Source organism: Spermophilus citellus, assembly GCF_964194105.1.
Source record: "Spermophilus citellus genome assembly, chromosome: 6".
NCBI lineage: Eukaryota > Metazoa > Chordata > Mammalia > Rodentia > Sciuridae > Spermophilus > Spermophilus citellus.
Window position 1 is genome coordinate 43,826,689 of NC_138187.1, and position 20,147 is coordinate 43,846,835.

The following is a 20,147-nucleotide window of genomic DNA, read 5'->3' on the forward strand; positions in this document are numbered from 1 at the left end:
TTCAACATAGAAGATCGAAATTTGGGGAACCAAGTCGCCTTAGTGTACTGATCATCACCTGAAAGTATCATCCAGTTTGGGTGAAAAAATATTGGCTGAGATTTCTGGAGATTCGTAATTTTTGGAAGCTTGGCAAGCCCTTTCCATGAAAGTGTTTCTCGCCAGTCACTGCTTAGGGCTACATCAAGAGGAAACAAAATAGAGATAGAACGTGAAACTACTTTACTGTGTCAAGTTTCAAGAAGCTACCACAAACCGTGTTGGATTTAAAGTTCCAAATACATGTATCAATATAGGAGAAAACAGAGTGATACCTAAAAATTCAAACTGTTACTGGAAATGAACGCTTCAACATAGAAGAACGAAATTTGGGGAACCAAGTCACCTTCGTTTACTGATCATTACCTGAAAGTATCATCCAGTTTTGGTGAAAAAATATTTGCTGAGATTTCTGGAGATTCGTAATTTTTGGAAGCTTGGCAACCCCTTTCCATGAAAGTGTTTCTCGCCAGTCACTGCTTAGGGCTACATCAAGAGGAAACAAAACATAGAGATAGAACATGAAACTACTTTATTGTGTCAAGTTTCAAGAAGTTAGCACAAACCGTGTTGGTTTTAGAGTTCCAAATACATGTATCAATATAGGAGAAAAAAGAGTGAAACCTAAAAATTCAAACTGTTACTGGAAATGAACGCTTCAACATACAAGAACGAAATATGGGGAACCAAGTCGCCTTCGTTTACTGATCATTACCTGAAAGTATCATCCAGTTTGGGTGAAAAAATATTTCCTGAGATTTCTGGAGATTCGAAATTTTTGGAAGCTTGGCAACCCCTTTCCATGAAAGTGTTTCTCGCCAGTCACTGCTTAGGGCTACATCAAGAGGAAACAAAACATTGAGATAGAACGCGAAACTACTTTATTGTGTCAAGTTTCAAGAAGCTAGCACAAACCGTGTTGGATTTAGAGTTCCAAATACATGTATCAATATAGGAGAAAACAGAGTGAAACCTAAAAATTCAAACTGTTACTGGAAATGAATGCTTCAACATAGAAGAACGAAATTTGGGGAACCAAGTCGCCTTCGTTTACTGATCATTACCTGAAAGTATCATCCAGTTTGGGTGAAAAAATACTTGCTGAGATTTCTGGAGATTCGTAATTTTTGGAAGCTTGGCAACCCCTTTGCATGAAAGTGTTTCTCGCCAGTCAGTGCTTAGGGCTACATCAAGAGTAAACAAACTACAGAGATAGAACGTGAAACTACTTTACTGTGTCAAGATTCAAGAAGCTAGCACAAACCGTGTTGGATTTAGAGTTCCAAATACATGTATCAATATAGGAGAAAACAGAGTGATACCTAAAAATTCAAACTGTTACTGGAAATGAACGCTTCAACATAGAAGAACGAAATTTGGGGAACCAAGTCGCCTTAGTGTACTGATCATTACCTGAAAGTATCATCCAGTTTGGGTGAAAAAATACTTGCTGAGATTTCTGGAGATTCGTAATTTTTGGAAGCTTGGCAACCCCTTTCCATGGAAGTGTTTCTCGCCAGTCACTGCTTAGGGCTACATCAAGAGGAAACAAAATATAGAGATAGAACATGAAACTACTTTACTGTGTCAAGTTTCAAGTAGCTAGCACAAACCGTGTTGGATTTAGTGTTCCAAATACATCTATCAATATAGGAGAAAACAGAGTGATACCTAAAAATTCAAACTGTTACTGGAAATGAACGCTTCAACATAGAAGAACGAAATTTGGGGAACCACGTCGCCTTAGTGTACTCATCATTACCTGAAAGAAACATCCAGTTTGGGTGAAAAAATATTGGCTGAGATTTCTGGAGATTCGTAATTTTTGGAAGCTTGGCAACCCCTTTCCATGAAAGTGTTTCTCGCCAGTCAGTGCTTAGGGCTACATCAAGAGGAAACAAAACATAGAGATAGAACGTGAAACTACTTTACTGTGTCAAGTTTCAAGAAGCTAGCACAAACCGTGTTGGATTTAGAGTTCCAAATACATCTATCAATATAGGAGAAAACAGAGTGAAACCTAAAAATTCAAACTGTTACTGGAAATGAACGCTTCAACATAGAAGAACGAAATTTGGGGAACCAAGTCGCCTTCGTGTACTGATCATTACCTGAAAGTATCATCCAGTTTGGGTGAAAAAATATTTGCTGAGATTTCTGGAGATTCGTAATTTTTGGAAGCTTGGCAACCCCTTTGCATGAAAGTGTTTCTCGCCAGTCAGTGCTTAGGGTACATCAAGAGGAAACAAACCATAGAGATCGTAATTTTTGGAAGCTTGGCAACCCCTTTCCATGAAAGTGCTTCTCGCCAGTCAGTGCTTAGGGTACATCAAGAGGAAACAAAACATAGAGATAGATCGTGAAACTAATTTACTGTGTCAAGTTTCAAGAAGCTAGCACAAACCGTGTTGGATTTAGAGTTCCAAATACATGTATCAATATAGGAGAAAACAGAGTGATACCTAAAAATTCAAACTGTTACTGGAAATGAACGCTTCAACATAGAAGATCGAAATTTGGGGAACCAAGTCGCCTTAGTGTGATCATCATTACCTGAAAGTATCATCCAGTTTGGGTGAAAAAATATTGGCTGAGATTTCTGGAGATTCGTAATTTTTGGAAGCTTGGCAACCCCTTTCCATGAAAGTGTTTCTCGCCAGTCACTGCTTAGGGCTACATCAAGAGGAAACAAAACATAGAGATAGAACATGAAACTACTTTACTGTGTCAAGTTTCAAGAAGCTAGCACAAACCGTGTTGGATTTAGAGTTCCAAATACATGTATCAATATAGGAGAAAACAGAGTGATACCTAAAAATTCAAACTGTTACTGGAAATGAACGCTTCAACATAGAAGAACGAAATTTGGGGAACCAAGTCACCTTCGTTTACTGATCATTACCTGAAAGTATCATCCAGTTTGGGTGAAAAAATATTTGCTGAGATTTCTGGAGATTCGAAATTTTTGGAAGCTTGGCAACCCATTTCCATGAAAGTGTTTCTCGCCAGTCACTGCTTAGGGCTACATCAAGAGGAAACAAAACATCGAGATAGAACGTGAAACTACTTTATTGTGTCAAGTTTCAAGAAGCTAGCACAAACAGTGTTGGATGTGGAGTTCCAAATACATCTATCAATATAGGAGAAAACAGAGTGAAACCTAAAAATTCAAACTGTTACTGGAAATGAACGCTTCAACATAGAAGAACGAAATTTGGGGAACCAAGTCGCCTTAGTGTACTGATCATTACCTGAAAGTATCATCCAGTTTGGGTGAAAAAATATTTGCTGATATTTCTGGAGATTCGAAATTTTTGGAAGCTTGGCAACCCCTTTCCATGAAAGTGTTTCTCGCCAGTCACTGCTTAGGGCTACATCAAGAGGAAACAAAACAAAGAGATAGAACGTGAAACTACTTTCTTGTGTCAAGTTTCAAGAAGCTAGCACAAACCGTGTTAGATTTAGAGTTCCAAATACATGTATCAATGTAAGAGAAAACAGAGTGAAACCTAAAAATTCAAACTGTTACTGGAAATGAACGCTTCAACATAGAAGATCGAAATTTGGGGAACCAAGTCGCCTTAGTGTACTGATCATCACCTGAAAGTATCATCCAGTTTGGGTGAAAAAATATTTCCTGAGATCTCTAGAGATTCGTAATTTTTGGAAGTTGGCAACCCTTTTCCATGAAAGTGTTTCTCGCCAGTCACTGCTTAGGGCTACATCAAGAGGAAACAAAACAAAGAGATAGAATGTGAAACTTCTTTATTGTGTCAAGTTTCAAGAAGCTAGCACAAACCGTGTGGGATTTAGAGTTCCAAATCCATGTATCATTATAGGAGAAAACAGAGTGAAACCTAAAAATTCAAACTGTTACTGGAAATGAACGCTTCAACATACAAGAACGAAATATGGGGAACCAAGTCGACTTGGTGTCCTGAGCATTACCTGAAAGTGTCATCCAGATTGGGTGAAAAAATATTTGCTGTGATTTCTGGATATTCAGAATTTTTGGAAGCTTGGCAACCCCTTTCCATGAAAGTGTTTCTCGCCACTCACTGCTTAGGGCTACATCAAGAGGAAACAAAACATAGAGAGAGAACGTGAAACTACTTTATTGTGTCAAGTTTCAAGAAGCTAGCACAAACCGTGTTGGATTTAGAGTTCCAAATACATGTATCAATATAGGAGAAAACAGAGTGAAACCTAAAAATTCAAACTGTTACTGGAAATGAACGCTTCAACATAGAAGAACGAAATTTGGGGAACCAAGTCACCTTAGTGTACTGATCATTACCTGAAAGTATCATCCAGTTTGGGTGAAAAAATATTTGCTGAGATCTCTAGAGATTCGTAATTTTTGGAAGTTTGGCAACCCCTTTCCATGAAAGTGTTTCTCGCCAGTCACTGCTTAGGGCTACATCAAGAGGAAACAAAACATTGAGATAGAACGATAAACTACTTTATTGTGTCAAGTTTCAAGAAGTTAGCACAAACCGTGTTGGATTTAGAGTTCCAAATACATGTATCAATATAGGAGAAAACAGAGTGAAACCTAATAATTCAAACTGTTACTGGAAATGAACGCTTCAACATAGAAGAACGAAATTTGGGGAACCAAGTCGCCTTCGTTTACTGATCATTACCTGAAAGTATCATCCAGTTTGGGTGAAAAAATATTTGCTGAGATTTCTGGAGATTCGTAATTTTTGGAAGCTTGGCAACACCTTTGCATGAAAGTGTTTCTCGCCAGTCAGTGCTTAGGGCTACATCAAGAGGAAACAAACTACAGAGATAGAACGTGAAACTACTTTACTGTGTCAAGATTCAAGAAGCTAGCACAAACCGTGTTGGATTTAGAGTTCCAAATACATGTATCAATATAGGAGAAAACAGAGTGATACCTAAAAATTCAAACTGTTACTGGAAATGAACGCTTCAACATAGAAGAACGAAATTTGGGGAACCAAGTCGCCTTAGTGTACTGATCATTACCTGAAAGTATCATCCAGTTTGGGTGAAAAAATATTGGCTGAGATTTCTGGAGATTCGTAATTTTTGGAAGCTTGGCAAACCCTTTCCATGGAAGTGTTTCTCGCCAGTCACTGCTTAGGGCTACATCAAGAGGAAACAAAATATAGAGATAGAACATGAAACTACTTTACTGTGTAAAGTTTCAAGTAGCTAGCACAAACCGTGTTGGATTTAGTGTTCCAAATACATCTATCAATATAGGAGAAAACAGAGTGATACCTAAAAATTCAAACTGTTACTGGAAATGAACGCTTCAACATAGAAGAACGAAATTTGGGGAACCAAGTCGCCTTAGTGTACTCATCATTACCTGAAAGTAACATCCAGTTTGGGTGAAAAAATATTGGCTGAGATTTCTGGAGATTCGTAATTTTTGGAAGCTTGGCAACCCCTTTCCATGAAAGTGTTTCTCGCCAGTCAGTGCTTAGGGCTACATCAAGAGGAAACAAAACATAGAGATAGAACGTGAAACTACTTTACTGTGTCAAGTTTCAAGAAGCTAGCACAAACCGTGTTGGATTTAGAGTTCCAAATACATCTATCAATATAGGAGAAAACAGAGTGAAACCTAAAAATTCAAACTGTTACTGGAAATGAACGCTTCAACATAGAAGAACGAAATTTGGGGAACCAAGTCGCCTTCGTGTACTGATCATTACCTGAAAGTATCATCCAGTTTGGGTGAAAAAATATTTGCTGAGATTTCTGGAGATTCGTAATTTTTGGAAGCTTGGCAACCCCTTTGCATGAAAGTGTTTCTCGCCAGTCAGTGCTTAGGGTACATCAAGAGGAAACAAACCATAGAGATCGTAATTTTTGGAAGCTTGGCAACCCCTTTGCATGAAAGTGTTTCTCGCCAGTCATTGCTTAAGGCTACATCAAGAGGAAACAAACCATAGAGATAGAACGTGAAACTACTTTACTGTGTCAAGTTTGAAGAAGCTAGCACAAACCGTGTTGGATTTAGAGTTCCAAATACATCTATCAATATAGGAGAAAACAGAGTGAAACCTAAAAATTCAAACTGTTACTGGAAATGAACGCTTCAACATAGAAGAACGAAATTTGGGGAACCAAGTCGCCTTAATGTACTGATCATTACCTGAAAGTATCATCCAGTTTGGGTGAAAAAATATTGGCTGAGATTTCTGGAGATTCGTAATTTTTGGAAGCTTGGCAACCCCTTTCCATGAAAGTGTTTCTCGCCAGTCAGTGCTTAGGGCTACATCAAGAGGAAACAAAACATAGAGATAGAACGTGAAACTACTTTACTGTGTCAAGTTTCAAGAAGCTAGCACAAACCGTGTTGGATTTAGTGTTCCAAATACATCTATCAATATAGGAGAAAACAGAGTGATACCTAAAAATTCAAACTGTTACTGGAAATGAACGCTTCAACATAGAAGAACGAAATTTGGGGAACCAAGTCGCCTTAGTGTACTGATCATTACCTGAAAGTATCATCCAGTTTGGGTGAAAAAATATTGGCTGAGATTTCTGGAGATTCGTAATTTATGGAAGCTTAGCAACCCCTTTGCATGAAAGTGTTTCTCGCCAGTCAGTGCTTAGGGCTACATCAAGAGGAAAAAAACCATAGAGATAGAACGTGAAACTACTTTACTGTGTCAAGTTTCAAAAAGCTAGCACAAACCGTGTTGGATTTAAAGTTCCAAATACATGTATCAATATAGGAGAAAACAGAGTGATACCTAAAAATTCAAACTGTTACTGGAAATGAACGCTTCAACATAGAAGAACGAAATTTGGGGAACCAAGTCGCCTTAGTGTACTCATCATTACCTGAAAGTATCATCCAGTTTGGGTGAAAAAATATTGGCTGAGATTTCTGGAGATTCGTAATTTTTGGAAGCTTGGCAACCCCTTTCCATGAAAGTGTTTCTCGCCAGTCAGTGCTTACGGCTACATCAAGAGGAAACAAACCATAGAGATCGTAATTTTTGGAAGCTTGGCAACCCCTTTCCATGAAAGTGCTTCTCGCCAGTCACTGCTTAGGTCTACATCAAGAGGAAACAAAACATCGAGATAGAACGTGAAACTACTTTATTGTGTCAAGTTTCAAGAAGCTAGCACAAACAGTGTTGGATGTGGAGTTCCAAATACATCTATCAATATAGGAGAAAACAGAGTGAAACCTAAAAATTCAAACTGTTACTGGAAATGAACGCTTCAACATAGAAGAACGAAATTTGGGGAACCAAGTCGCCTTAGTGTACTGATCATTACCTGAAAGTATCATCCAGTTTGGGTGAAAAAATATTTGCTGAGATTTCTGGAGATTCGAAATTTTTGGAAGCTTGGCAACCCCTTTCCATGAAAGTGTTTCTCGCCAGTCACTGCTTAGGGCTACATCAAGAGGAAACAAAACAAAGAGATAGAACGTGAAACTACTTTCTTGTGTCAAGTTTCAAGAAGCTAGCACAAACCGTGTTAGATTTAGAGTTCCAAATACATGTATCAATATAAGAGAAAACAGAGTGAAACCTAAAAATTCAAACTGTTACTGGAAATGAACGCTTCAACATAGAAGAACGAAATTTGGGGAACCAAGTCGCCTTAGTGTACTGATCATCACCTGAAAGTATCATCCAGTTTGGGTGAAAAAATATTTCCTGAGATCTCTAGAGATTCGTAATTTTTGGAAGCTTAGCAACCCCTTTGCATGAAAGTGTTTCTCGCCAGTCAGTGCTTATGGCTACATCAAGAGGAAACAAACCATAGAGATAGAACGTGAAACTACTTTACTGTGTCAAGTTTGAAGAAGCTAGCACAAACCGTGTTGGATTTAGAGTTCCAAATACATCTATCAATATAGGAGAAAACAGAGTGAAACCTAAAAATTCAAACTGTTACTGGAAATGAACGCTTCAACATAGAAGAACGAAACTTGGGGAACCAAGTCGCCTTAATGTACTGATCATTACCTGAAAGTATCATCCAGTTTGGGTGAAAAAATATTTGCTGAGATTTCTGGAGATTCGTAATTTTTGGAAGCTTGGCAACCCCTTTCCATGAAAGTGTTTCTCGCCAGTCAGTGCTTAGGGCTACATCAAGAGGAAACAAAACATAGAGATAGAACGTGAAACTACTTTACTGTGTCAAGTTTCAAGAAGCTAGCACAAACCGTGTTGGATTTAGAGTTCCAAATACATCTATCAATATAGGAGAAAACAGAGTGAAACCTAAAAATTCAAACTGTTACTGGAAATGAACGCTTCAACATAGAAGAACGAAATTTGGGGAACCAAGTCGCCTTAGTGTACTGATCATTACCTGAAAGTATCATCCAGTTTGGGTGAAAAAATATTGGCTGAGATTTCTGGAGATTCGTAATTTATGGAAGCTTAGCAACCCCTTTGCATGAAAGTGTTTCTCGCCAGTCAGTGCTTAGGGCTACATCAAGAGGAAAAAAACCATAGAGATAGAACGTGAAACTACTTTACTGTGTCAAGTTTCAAAAAGCTAGCACAAACCGTGTTGGATTTAAAGTTCCAAATACATGTATCAATATAGGAGAAAACAGAGTGATACCTAAAAATTCAAACTGTTACTGGAAATGAACGCTTCAACATAGAAGAACGAAATTTGGGGAACCAAGTCGCCTTAGTGTACTCATCATTACCTGAAAGTATCATCCAGTTTGGGTGAAAAAATATTGGCTGAGATTTCTGGAGATTCGTAATTTTTGGAAGCTTGGCAACCCCTTTCCATGAAAGTGTTTCTCGCCAGTCAGTGCTTAGGGCTACATCAAGAGGAAACAAACCATAGAGATAGAACGTGAAACTACTTTACTGTGTCAAGTTTGAAGAAGCTAGCACAAACCGTGTTGGATTTAGAGTTCCAAATACATCTATCAATATAGGAGAAAACAGAGTGAAACCTAAAAATTCAAACTGTTACTGGAAATGAACGCTTCAACATAGAAGAACGAAATTTGGGGAACCAAGTCGCCTTAATGTACTGATCATTACCTGAAAGTATCATCCAGTTTGGGTGAAAAAATATTGGCTGAGATTTCTGGAGATTCGTAATTTTTGGAAGCTTGGCAACCCCTTTCCATGAAAGTGTTTCTCGCCAGTCAGTGCTTAGGGCTACATCAAGAGGAAACAAAACATAGAGATAGAACGTGAAACTACTTTACTGTGTCAAGTTTCAAGAAGCTAGCACAAACCGTGTTGGATTTAGAGTTCCAAATACATCTATCAATATAGGAGAAAACAGAGTGAAACCTAAAAATTCAAACTGTTACTGGAAATGAACGCTTCAACATAGAAGAACGAAATTTGGGGAACCAAGTCGCCTTAGTGTACTGATCATTACCTGAAAGTATCATCCAGTTTGGGTGAAAAAATATTGGCTGAGATTTCTGGAGATTCGTAATTTATGGAAGCTTAGCAACCCCTTTGCATGAAAGTGTTTCTCGCCAGTCAGTGCTTAGGGCTTCATCAAGAGGAAAAAAACCATAGAGATAGAACGTGAAACTACTTTACTGTGTCAAGTTTCAAAAAGCTAGCACAAACCGTGTTGGATTTAAAGTTCCAAATACATGTATCAATATAGGAGAAAACAGAGTGATACCTAAAAATTCAAACTGTTACTGGAAATGAACGCTTCAACATAGAAGAACGAAATTTGGGGAACCAAGTCGCCTTAGTGTACTCATCATTACATGAAAGTATCATCCAGTTTGGGTGAAAAAATATTGGCTGAGATTTCTGGAGATTCGTAATTTCTGGAAGCTTGGCAACCCCTTTCCATGAAAGTGTTTCTCGCCAGTCAGTGCTTACGGCTACATCAAGAGGAAACAAACCATAGAGATCGTAATTTTTGGAAGCTTGGCAACCCCTTTCCATGAAAGTGCTTCTCGCCAGTCACTGCTTAGGTCTACATCAAGAGGAAACAAAACATCGAGATAGAACGTGAAACTACTTTATTGTGTCAAGTTTCAAGAAGCTAGCACAAACAGTGTTGGATGTGGAGTTCCAAATACATCTATCAATATAGGAGAAAACAGAGTGAAACCTAAAAATTCAAACTGTTACTGGAAATGAACGCTTCAACATAGAAGAACGAAATTTGGGGAACCAAGTCGCCTTAGTGTACTGATCATTACCTGAAAGTATCATCCAGTTTGGGTGAAAAAATATTTGCTGAGATTTCTGGAGATTCGAAATTTTTGGAAGCTTGGCAACCCCTTTCCATGAAAGTGTTTCTCGCCAGTCACTGCTTAGGGCTACATCAAGAGGAAACAAAACAAAGAGATAGAACGTGAAACTACTTACTTGTGTCAAGTTTCAAGAAGCTAGCACAAACCGTGTTAGATTTAGAGTTCCAAATACATGTATCAATATAAGAGAAAACAGAGTGAAACCTAAAAATTCAAACTGTTACTGGAAATGAACGCTTCAACATAGAAGAACGAAATTTGGGGAACCAAGTCGCCTTAGTGTACTGATCATCACCTGAAAGTATCATCCAGTTTGGGTGAAAAAATATTTCCTGAGATCTCTAGAGATTCGTAATTTTTGGAAGCTTAGCAACCCCTTTGCATGAAAGTGTTTCTCGCCAGTCAGTGCTTATGGCTACATCAAGAGGAAACAAACCATAGAGATAGAACGTGAAACTACTTTACTGTGTCAAGTTTGAAGAAGCTAGCACAAACCGTGTTGGATTTAGAGTTCCAAATACATCTATCAATATAGGAGAAAACAGAGTGAAACCTAAAAATTCAAACTGTTACTGGAAATGAACGCTTCAACATAGAAGAACGAAACTTGGGGAACCAAGTCGCCTTAATGTACTGATCATTACCTGAAAGTATCATCCAGTTTGGGTGAAAAAATATTGGCTGAGATTTCTGGAGATTCGTAATTTTTGGAAGCTTGGCAACCCCTTTCCATGAAAGTGTTTCTCGCCAGTCAGTGCTTAGGGCTACATCAAGAGGAAACAAAACATAGAGATAGAACGTGAAACTACTTTACTGTGTCAAGTTTCAAGAAGCTAGCACAAACCGTGTTGGATTTAGAGTTCCAAATACATCTATCAATATAGGAGAAAACAGAGTGAAACCTAAAAATTCAAACTGTTACTGGAAATGAACGCTTCAACATAGAAGAACGAAATTTGGGGAACCAAGTCGCCTTAGTGTACTGATCATTACCTGAAAGTATCATCCAGTTTGGGTGAAAAAATATTGGCTGAGATTTCTGGAGATTCGTAATTTATGGAAGCTTAGCAACCCCTTTGCATGAAAGTGTTTCTCGCCAGTCAGTGCTTAGGGCTACATCAAGAGGAAAAAAACCATAGAGATAGAACGTGAAACTACTTTACTGTGTCAAGTTTCAAAAAGCTAGCACAAACCGTGTTGGATTTAAAGTTCCAAATACATGTATCAATATAGGAGAAAACAGAGTGATACCTAAAAATTCAAACTGTTACTGGAAATGAACGCTTCAACATAGAAGAACGAAATTTGGGGAACCAAGTCGCCTTAGTGTACTCATCATTACCTGAAAGTATCATCCAGTTTGGGTGAAAAAATATTGGCTGAGATTTCTGGAGATTCGTAATTTTTGGAAGCTTGGCAACCCCTTTCCATGAAAGTGTTTCTCGCCAGTCAGTGCTTAGGGCTACATCAAGAGGAAACAAACCATAGAGATAGAACGTGAAACTACTTTACTGTGTCAAGTTTGAAGAAGCTAGCACAAACCGTGTTGGATTTAGAGTTCCAAATACATCTATCAATATAGGAGAAAACAGAGTGAAACCTAAAAATTCAAACTGTTACTGGAAATGAACGCTTCAACATAGAAGAACGAAACTTGGGGAACCAAGTCGCCTTAATGTACTGATCATTACCTGAAAGTATCATCCAGTTTGGGTGAAAAAATATTGGCTGAGATTTCTGGAGATTCGTAATTTTTGGAAGCTTGGCAACCCCTTTCCATGAAAGTGTTTCTCGCCAGTCAGTGCTTAGGGCTACATCAAGAGGAAACAAAACATAGAGATAGAACGTGAAACTACTTTACTGTGTCAAGTTTCAAGAAGCTAGCACAAACCGTGTTGGATTTAGAGTTCCAAATACATCTATCAATATAGGAGAAAACAGAGTGAAACCTAAAAATTCAAACTGTTACTGGAAATGAACGCTTCAACATAGAAGAACGAAATTTGGGGAACCAAGTCGCCTTAGTGTACTGATCATTACCTGAAAGTATCATCCAGTTTGGGTGAAAAAATATTGGCTGAGATTTCTGGAGATTCGTAATTTATGGAAGCTTAGCAACCCCTTTGCATGAAAGTGTTTCTCGCCAGTCAGTGCTTAGGGCTTCATCAAGAGGAAAAAAACCATAGAGATAGAACGTGAAACTACTTTACTGTGTCAAGTTTCAAAAAGCTAGCACAAACCGTGTTGGATTTAAAGTTCCAAATACATGTATCAATATAGGAGAAAACAGAGTGATACCTAAAAATTCAAACTGTTACTGGAAATGAACGCTTCAACATAGAAGAACGAAATTTGGGGAACCAAGTCGCCTTAGTGTACTCATCATTACATGAAAGTATCATCCAGTTTGGGTGAAAAAATATTGGCTGAGATTTCTGGAGATTCGTAATTTCTGGAAGCTTGGCAACCCCTTTCCATGAAAGTGTTTCTCGCCAGTCAGTGCTTACGGCTACATCAAGAGGAAACAAACCATAGAGATCGTAATTTTTGGAAGCTTGGCAACCCCTTTCCATGAAAGTGCTTCTCGCCAGTCACTGCTTAGGTCTACATCAAGAGGAAACAAAACATCGAGATAGAACGTGAAACTACTTTATTGTGTCAAGTTTCAAGAAGCTAGCACAAACAGTGTTGGATGTGGAGTTCCAAATACATCTATCAATATAGGAGAAAACAGAGTGAAACCTAAAAATTCAAACTGTTACTGGAAATGAACGCTTCAACATAGAAGAACGAAATTTGGGGAACCAAGTCGCCTTAGTGTACTGATCATTACCTGAAAGTATCATCCAGTTTGGGTGAAAAAATATTTGCTGAGATTTCTGGAGATTCGAAATTTTTGGAAGCTTGGCAACCCCTTTCCATGAAAGTGTTTCTCGCCAGTCACTGCTTAGGGCTACATCAAGAGGAAACAAAACAAAGAGATAGAACGTGAAACTACTTACTTGTGTCAAGTTTCAAGAAGCTAGCACAAACCGTGTTAGATTTAGAGTTCCAAATACATGTATCAATATAAGAGAAAACAGAGTGAAACCTAAAAATTCAAACTGTTACTGGAAATGAACGCTTCAACATAGAAGAACGAAATTTGGGGAACCAAGTCGCCTTAGTGTACTGATCATCACCTGAAAGTATCATCCAGTTTGGGTGAAAAAATATTTCCTGAGATCTCTAGAGATTCGTAATTTTTGGAAGCTTAGCAACCCCTTTGCATGAAAGTGTTTCTCGCCAGTCAGTGCTTATGGCTACATCAAGAGGAAACAAACCATAGAGATAGAACGTGAAACTACTTTACTGTGTCAAGTTTGAAGAAGCTAGCACAAACCGTGTTGGATTTAGAGTTCCAAATACATCTATCAATATAGGAGAAAACAGAGTGAAACCTAAAAATTCAAACTGTTACTGGAAATGAACGCTTCAACATAGAAGAACGAAACTTGGGGAACCAAGTCGCCTTAATGTACTGATCATTACCTGAAAGTATCATCCAGTTTGGGTGAAAAAATATTGGCTGAGATTTCTGGAGATTCGTAATTTTTGGAAGCTTGGCAACCCCTTTCCATGAAAGTGTTTCTCGCCAGTCAGTGCTTAGGGCTACATCAAGAGGAAACAAAACATAGAGATAGAACGTGAAACTACTTTACTGTGTCAAGTTTCAAGAAGCTAGCACAAACCGTGTTGGATTTAGAGTTCCAAATACATCTATCAATATAGGAGAAAACAGAGTGAAACCTAAAAATTCAAACTGTTACTGGAAATGAACGCTTCAACATAGAAGAACGAAATTTGGGGAACCAAGTCGCCTTAGTGTACTGATCATTACCTGAAAGTATCATCCAGTTTGGGTGAAAAAATATTGGCTGAGATTTCTGGAGATTCGTAATTTATGGAAGCTTAGCAACCCCTTTGCATGAAAGTGTTTCTCGCCAGTCAGTGCTTAGGGCTACATCAAGAGGAAAAAAACCATAGAGATAGAACGTGAAACTACTTTACTGTGTCAAGTTTCAAAAAGCTAGCACAAACCGTGTTGGATTTAAAGTTCCAAATACATGTATCAATATAGGAGAAAACAGAGTGATACCTAAAAATTCAAACTGTTACTGGAAATGAACGCTTCAACATAGAAGAACGAAATTTGGGGAACCAAGTCGCCTTAGTGTACTCATCATTACCTGAAAGTATCATCCAGTTTGGGTGAAAAAATATTGGCTGAGATTTCTGAAGATTCGTAATTTTTGGAAGCTTGGCAACCCCTTTCCATGAAAGTGTTTCTCGCCAGTCTGTGCTTACGGCTACATCAAGAGGAAACAAACCATAGAGATCGTAATTTTTGGAAGCTTGGCAACCCCTTTCCATGAAAGTGCTTCTCGCCAGTCAGTGCTTAGGGCTACATCAAGAGGAAAAAAAACATAGAGATAGAACGTGAAACTACTTTACTGTGTCAAGTTTCAAGAAGCTAGCACAAACCGTGTTGGATTTAGAGTTCCAAATACATGTATCAATATAGGAGAAAACAGAGTGATACCTAAAAATTCAAACTGTTACTGGAAATGAACGCTTCAACATAGAAGAACGAAATTTGGGGAACCAAGTCGCCTTAGTGTGATCATCATTACCTGAAAGTATCATCCAGTTTGGGTGAAAAAATATTGGCTGAGATTTCTGGAGATTCGTAATTTTTGGAAGCTTGGCAACCCCTTTCCATGAAAGTGTTTCTCGCCAGTCACTGCTTAGGGCTACATCAAGAGGAAACAAAACATAGAGATAGAACATGAAACTACTTTACTGTGTCAAGTTTCAAGAAGCTAGCACAAACCGTGTTGGATTTAGAGTTCCAAATACATCTATCAATATAGGAGAAAACAGAGTGATACCTAAAAATTCAAACTGTTACTGGAAATGAACGCTTCAACATAGAAGAACGAAATTTGGGGAACCAAGTCGCCTTAGTGTACTCATCATTACCTGAAAGTATCATCCAGTTTGGGTGAAAAAATATTTGCTGAGATTTCTGGAGATTCGAAATTTTTGGAAGCTTGGCAACCCATTTCCATGAAAGTGTTTCTCGCCAGTCACTGCTTAGGGCTACATCAAGAGGAAACAAAACATCGAGATAGAACGTGAAACTACTTTATTGTGTCAAGTTTCAAGAAGCTAGCACAAACAGTGTTGGATGTGGAGTTCCAAATACATCTATCAATATAGGAGAAAACAGAGTGAAACCTAAAAATTCAAACTGTTACTGGAAATGAACGCTTCAACATAGAAGAACAAAATTTGGGGAACCAAGTCGCCTTAGTGTACTGATCATTACCTGAAAGTATCATCCAGTTTGGGTGAAAAAATATTTGCTGAGATTTCTGGAGATTCGAAATTTTTGGAAGCTTGGCAACCCCTTTCCATGAAAGTGTTTCTCGCCAGTCACTGCTTAGGGCTACATCAAGAGGAAACAAAACAAAGAGATAGAACGTGAAACTACTTACTTGTGTCAAGTTTCAAGAAGCTAGCACAAACCGTGTTAGATTTAGAGTTCCAAATACATGTATCAATATAAGAGAAAACAGAGTGAAACCTAAAAATTCAAACTGTTACTGGAAATGAACGCTTCAACATAGAAGAACGAAATTTGGGGAACCAAGTCGCCTTAGTGTACTGATCATCACCTGAAAGTATCATCCAGTTTGGGTGAAAAAATATTTCCTGAGATCTCTAGAGATTCGTAATTTTTGGAAGCTTAGCAACCCCTTTGCATGAAAGTGTTTCTCGCCAGTCAGTGCTTATGGCTACATCAAGAGGAAACAAACCATAGAGATAGAACGTGAAACTACTTTACTGTGTCAAGTTTGAAGAAGCTAGCACAAACCGTGTTGGATTTAGAGTTCCAAATACATCTATCAATATAGGAGAAAACAGAGTGAAACCTAAAAATTCAAACTGTTACTGGAAATGAACGCTTCAACATAGAAGAACGAAACTTGGGGAACCAAGTCGCCTTAATGTACTGATCATTACCTGAAAGTATCATCCAGTTTGGGTGAAAAAATATTTGCTGAGATTTCTGGAGATTCGTAATTTTTGGAAGCTTGGCAACCCCTTTCCATGAAAGTGTTTCTCGCCAGTCAGTGCTTAGGGCTACATCAAGAGGAAACAAAACATAGAGATAGAACGTGAAACTACTTTACTGTGTCAAGTTTCAAGAAGCTAGCACAAACCGTGTTGGATTTAGAGTTCCAAATACATCTATCAATATAGGAGAAAACAGAGTGAAACCTAAAAATTCAAACTGTTACTGGAAATGAACGCTTCAACATAGAAGAACGAAATTTGGGGAACCAAGTCGCCTTAGTGTACTGATCATTACCTGAAAGTATCATCCAGTTTGGGTGAAAAAATATTGGCTGAGATTTCTGGAGATTCGTAATTTATGGAAGCTTAGCAACCCCTTTGCATGAAAGTGTTTCTCGCCAGTCAGTGCTTAGGGCTACATCAAGAGGAAAAAAACCATAGAGATAGAACGTGAAACTACTTTACTGTGTCAAGTTTCAAAAAGCTAGCACAAACCGTGTTGGATTTAAAGTTCCAAATACATGTATCAATATAGTAGAAAACAGAGTGATACCTAAAAATTCAAACTGTTACTGGAAATGAACGCTTCAACATAGAAGAACGAAATTTGGGGAACCAAGTCGCCTTAGTGTACTCATCATTACCTGAAAGTATCATCCAGTTTGGGTGAAAAAATATTGGCTGAGATTTCTGGAGATTCGTAATTTTTGGAAGCTTGGCAACCCCTTTCCATGAAAGTGCTTCTCGCCAGTCAGTGCTTAGGGCTACATCAAGAGGAAACAAAACATAGAGATAGAACGTGAAACTACTTTACTGTGTCAAGTTTCAAGAAGCTAGCACAAACCGTGTTGGATTTAGAGTTCCAGATACATGTATCAAAATAGGAGAAAACAGAGTGATACCTAAAAATTCAAACTGTTACTGGAAATGAACGCTTCAAAATAGAAGAACGAAATTTGGGGAACCAAGTCGCCTTAGTGTGCTCATCATTACCTGAAAGTATCATCCAGTTTGGGTGAAAAAATATTGGCTGAGATTTCTGGAGATTCGTAATTTTTGGATTCTTGGCAACCCCTTTCCATGAAAGTGTTTCTCGCCAGTCACTGCTTAGGGCTACATCAAGAGGAAACAAAACATAGAGATAGAACGTGAAACTACTTTACTGTGTCAAGTTTCAAGAAGCTACCACAAACCGTGTTGGATTTAAAGTTCCAAATACATGTATCAATATAGGAGAAAACAGAGTGATACCTAAAAATTCAAACTGTTACTGGAAATGAACGCTTCAACATAGAAGAACGAAATTTGGGGAACCAAGTCGCCTTAGTGTACTCATCATTACCTGAAAGTATCATGCAGTTTGGGTGAAAAAATATTGGCTGAGATTTCTGGAGATTCGTAATATTTGGAAGCTTGGCAACCCCTTTCCATGAAAGTGTTTCTCGCCAGTCACTGCTTTGGGCTACATCAAGAGGAAACAAAACATAGAGATAGAATGTGAAACTATTTTACTGTGTCAAGTTTCAAGAAGCTAGCACAAACCGTGTTGGATTTAGAGTTCCAAATACATCTATCAATATAGGAGAAAACAGAGTGAAACCTAAAAATTCAAACTGTTACTGGAAATGAACGCTTCAACATAGAAGAACGAAATTTGGGGAACCAAGTCGCCTTCGTGTACTGATCATTACCTGAAAGTATCATCCAGTTTGGGTGAAAAAATATTTGCTGAGATTTCTGGAGATTCGTAATTTCTGGAAGCTTGGCAACCCCTTTGCATGAAAGTGTTTCTCGCCAGTCAGTGCTTAGGGCTACATCAAGAGGAACCAAACCATAGAGATCGTAATTTTTGGAAGCTTGGCAACACCTTTCCATGAAAGTGCTTCTCGCCAGTCAGTGCTTAGGGCTACATCAAGAGGAAACAAAACAGAGAGATAGAACGTGAAACTACTTTACTGTGTCAAGTTTCAAGAAGCTAGCACAAACCGTGTTGGATTTAGAGTTCCAAATACATCTATCAATAAAGGAGAAAACAGAGTGAAACCTAAAAATTCAAACTGTTACTGGAAATGAACGCTTCAACATAGAAGAAGGAATTTTGGGGAACCAAGTCGCCTTAGTGTACTGATCATTACCTGAAAGTATCATCCAGTTTGGGTGAAAAAATATTTGCTGAGATTTCTGGAGATTCGTAATTTTTTGGAAACTTGGCAACCCCTTTCCATGAAAGTGTTTCTCGCCAGTCAGTGCTTATGGCTACATCAAGAGGAAACAAACCATAGAGATAGAACGTGAAACTACTTTACTGTGTCAAGTTTCAAGAAGCTACCACAAACCGTGTTGGATTTAGAGTTCCAAATACATCTATCAATATAGGAGAAAACAGAGTGAAACCTAAAAATTCAAACTGTTACTGGAAATGAACGCTTCAACATAGAAGAACGAAATTTGGGGAACCAAGTCGCCTTAGTGTACTGATCATTACCTGAAAGTATCATCCAGTTTGGGTGAAAAAATATTGGCTGAGATTTCTGGAGATTCGTAATTTATGGAAGCTTAGCAACCCCTTTGCATGAAAGTGTTTCTCGCCAGTCAGTGCTTAGGGCTACATCAAGAGGAAAAAAACCATAGAGATAGAACGTGAAACTACTTTACTGTGTCAAGTTTCAAAAAGCTAGCACAAACCGTGTTGGATTTAAAGTTCCAAATACATGTATCAATATAGGAGAAAACAGAGTGATACCTAAAAATTCAAACTGTTACTGGAAATGAACGCTTCAACATAGAAGAACGAAATTTGGGGAACCAAGTCGCCTTAGTGTACTCATCATTACCTGAAAGTATCATCCAGTTTGGGTGAAAAAATATTGGCTGAGATTTCTGGAGATTCGTAATTTTTGGAAGCTTGGCAACCCCTTTCCATGAAAGTGTTTCTCGCCAGTCAGTGCTTACGGCTACATCAAGAGGAAACAAACCATAGAGATCGTAATTTTTGGAAGCTTGGCAACCCCTTTCCATGAAAGTGCTTCTCGCCAGTCAGTGCTTAGGGCTACATCAAGAGGAAACAAAACATAGAGATAGAACGTGAAACTACTTTACTGTGTCAAGTTTCAAGAAGCTAGCACAAACCGTGTTGGATTTAGAGTTCCAGATACATGTATCAAAATAGGAGAAAACAGAGTGATACCTAAAAATTCAAACTGTTACTGGAAATGAACGCTTCAACATAGAAGAACGAAATTTGGGGAACCAAGTCGCCTTAGTGTGATCATCATTACCTGAAAGTATCATCCAGTTTGGGTGAAAAAATATTGGCTGAGATTTCTGGAGATTCGTAATTTTTGGAAGCTTGGCAACCCCTTTCCATGAAAATGTTTCTCGCCAGTCACTGCTTAGGGCTACATCAAGAGGAAACAAAACATAGAGATAGAACGTGAAACTACTTTACTGTGTCAAGTTTCAAGAAGCTACCACAAACCGTGTTGGATTTAAAGTTTCAAATACATGTATCAATATAGGAGAAAACAGAGTGATACCTAAAAATTCAAACTGTTACTGGAAATGAACGCTTCAACATAGAAGAACGAAATTTGGGGAACCAAGTCGCCTTAGTGTGATCATCATTACCTGAAAGTATCATCCAGTTTGGGTGAAAAAATATTGGCTGAGATTTCTGGAGATTCGTAATTTTTGGAAGCTTGGCAACCCCTTTCCATGAAAGTGTTTCTCGCCAGTCACTGCTTAGGGCTACATCAAGAGGAAACAA